Genomic DNA, 3850 nt, shown 5'->3' on the forward strand with positions numbered 1-3850 from the left:
CCACAAAATACACCCAAATGGTTCCACAAAATACACCCAAATCATGATAACAAGATTTTATTAAATAATAAAGCTTCTTACATTTCAGACGACACATAGCGACCTTCTGTCGATCGCAGGTCAGCTCGGTTCTCCCTGCAAAACAAGAAACAATTATTAGCAAACAAAACACACCAAAATCTAAAATACACAGCCCAGCAAGACATACCCCTCTGCAACAGATTTATCAACATTTTCCCTTAGACATTCATCTAGTTCGTCACTTGATATTTTATATGTCTCACTACATTCATAAAAGAAGATGTTAACAAAAATAATTACGATGATAGACGGTAATATAGCTTACGAGGTACTGTACCCGTCAAAGTATTGATCTTCTTTAAGAGGTGAATCCTCCACAACAACTTTTTTCTTTTTTGGTTGTGTTCTGGGTGAAAAAAAAAGAGTACCAATCAGAAATAAAAAATTAATTTTATCACAGAATATTATGCAAAGAAGTGCTTACTTTTTTGGTGTTGTTTTTAAAATACACCCAAAGACATCAGTAAGATACATCCATATATATGAGTCAGATACACCCATTAATAACAGTAAGATACACCCATAGATATGATTCAGATACACTCATTGATAACAGTGAGATACACCCATAGATATGATTCAAATAAATCCATATATATCAGTCAGGTATCACTCAAACATGCTTCAATATCAAATTAATTGAGATATCAGTAAGATACACGCATATATGAGTCAGATACACCCATTGATAACAGTAAGATATACCCATATATAAGAATCAGATACACACATTGATAACAGTGAGATACACCCATAGATATTATTCAGATACATCCATATATATCAGTCAGATATCAGTCAAACATGCTTCAATATCAAGCCACATTACAAGTTCAAGCAGTATACACCCCCCAATCTACGGAATAAACCCCCAAAAATCAACAACAATAGTAGGAGAACTTAGAACAAGAACGTAGAACGACGTAGAACTTAGAAGAACGACGTAGAACTTAGAATAGTGTAACAAAGAAGCAAGAATAATAGCCAAGTAAACCCTAGAAGAACGACGTAGAAGAAAAGTAAAATATACAGGAATCTTAATGAACTTATGTTGAGTATTGTTGCTTTGTTTTCTCTTCAGATTCTTCATGGAGAGTTTGATGGTGTTTTGATGGAGGTTTCGAACAACGATTTGTATATTTTGAACTTTGATTTTCGCTCAAAAATGGAAGGTTTTCCTTGTTTTCGAAGCGTTTTGAGAAGTGGAAGAAGTGGAAGAGTTTCCCATACGTAACCATTTGTGTTGAGCGCGTGAAGTGACGCTCCATGTAATCTGTGTTGATGCGCGTGACTTGTGTTTGGGCTGGGCCAACTTGTAAGCTTGTAAGCTTGTATGTGTAGCCCAGCCCTTATTTTATAATCCTAGTTATCAGAATTGAAACGATAATTAATTCGGTCATATGACTCGGTCATTGGATCATTGTGACTCACCAGTTGACCCGTTCATAATTAAATAAAAATATAAAATTATAAAAAATTAAAACTAAAAGTTAAAATTTAAAATACATGTGTGATTATTTTATTTGGGTTGATGAAGTTGTTGATACTCGAAAAGATTGGAGGATTCAGGAGCGGAGTGAAAAAAGTAAATGGAAGTCTATAGAAGAAAGCAAATGGAAGGTGAAAGAAGAGATGAAGAAGATGTTGCAGATAATTAATGGGATTAATCAAGAATTGAAGAGCATTAAAAATTGGGTTCATTGAAATTGAGAAGAAAGGAAAGAAAATGAAGAGACGTTGTAACTTGTAATTCTTTTTTTTATTCTAATTTAACGATTATTTTTTACTGTATTATCAAAAGGGCCACATCACACAATACACAATGTCACCATGGCAAATAAGGTACTACCTAGCAACAAGTCAATAACCACCGTCGGAAAAAAGTTACTAAGGCAACAAAAGGGTAGAAACGACTAATGAATTTGATATTGGTGTGTACATATGACTTATTAAATAATTAGAATGTACATCTGTCCACTGAATAAAAATTTATATATACTTTTATCTATTTTTTCTTTTTTTTTTCTCTTTCCTTTAATCATTATTAGTGTATAATGTATATGCCTACATTTTGAATTATCAAAATAAAAAAAAATTAAAGTTGATAATTGAGAATTCAATAAAAATTTAATTAAATATATTAAACAATGATATTATACATAACCATCAGAATTGAATTGATAATTAATCCGATCATATGATCGAACCATTGGGTCACTAGGTCAATCAGGTGTCGGTGAGTCGTTGATTCACCTAATTGACCTGGTCATAATTAAAATTAAAAGTTGAAATTTAAAATACATATTTTTACAAATATATTAATAACAATCAAGTATCAATTCTTAGATATAATTTATAATGTAAAAGAGATAATAAATTAGTTAGTAGTATAAAATAATTTCTCAATTTAAATGAATAAAAAAGAGAAAAAAAACATAACACAGTCAATATATCATGTGAATGCATGTTTAAAAAGATAAAATTAAAAATAAAATTCGTTCAAGGTTACTATATAATTATGTTTTGTCACGTATAATAATAAAAAACATGTTGACATAGTGGCAAGAGGAGGGCATTGCATGCATGATGTGCCGTGTTTGAACCTTAATTTCTGCTACTCTTGAAGTGGACATGCGGAGTTCCTTCGGTGGTTCGGCGGCATGCGGATCCATGATGCACCTGCGCGAGTCAAATCGGTAATCTGGCTGGTTTGACCATTTCTGCAATTAACCCAGTCAGCAATGGTCAAACCTGTTGAAAATCAGACGTGAACCTTATGTAAGGCTGCAGCTCATTTTCCATGCGGAGCTTAACGGGTTTGAACATCGTTGACCGGGTCAATCATAGTTATCAGAATCGGACCAGACTAGTTAATTCGATCGAAAAATTGGTAAATCGGTGATCTAGCCATTCGGTATAACAAGTAGACCATTTCTGCAATTAACCCGATCAGCGGTGGTCAAACCCGTTGAAAACCAGACGGTTCAACATGAATGGGCACAGTTAATTCACAAAAATGCAACATATGGGATTCGAACCCGTGAATCTTATGTAAGGTTACAGCTCTTTTGCCATGCGGAGCTCCTTCCGTGGTTCGGCGGCATGCAGGTCCATGATGCACCTGCGCGAGTCAACGATTCCAGGCACGAACTGGTCAGCTTTTAACGGGTTTGACCACCGTTGATTAGGTCAATCATAGTTATCAGAATCGGACCGGACCGGTCAGTTCGATCGAAAGGTGATCTAGCCAGTTTGGTTTAACAATTAGACCACTTATTGAAAACCAAACGGTTCAATGCGAATCGGTGCGGTAAATTCAAAAAAATGCAACATATGGAATTCGAATCCGTGAACCTTGTGTAAAGGCTGCATCTCTTTTGCCACTAAGCCAGACACACTCTTTACTTTATTGTAGGCTAATAATAGAATATATAATAACTAAGTTCACATGAGTAATGTTACAAGCTTGTAACCTTGCATTAGTTCATATTTTATTAGAATAAATTTAACCTCACATGTTTACTCATATAATTCAAATTATATATGTTTATTTCTCTTTTAAAATTTTAATTGTTTTTTATTTTTTATCAACAAATTATTTTTACTTTTAATTTTATCTATATGTAACTTTTTTTATTTTTTTTTTTAGATTAGACCTATTAAATTAAAGGCTAATAATTTATATAAATTATATATATGACATTAAGGCAACGAGCTAATAAAATTTATATATAATTTATTTAAATTTAAATAATATTTAATATTAAAC

The sequence above is a fragment of the Arachis ipaensis genome, chromosome B01, assembly GCF_000816755.2.
Source record: "Arachis ipaensis cultivar K30076 chromosome B01, Araip1.1, whole genome shotgun sequence".
Taxonomy (NCBI): domain Eukaryota; kingdom Viridiplantae; phylum Streptophyta; class Magnoliopsida; order Fabales; family Fabaceae; genus Arachis; species Arachis ipaensis.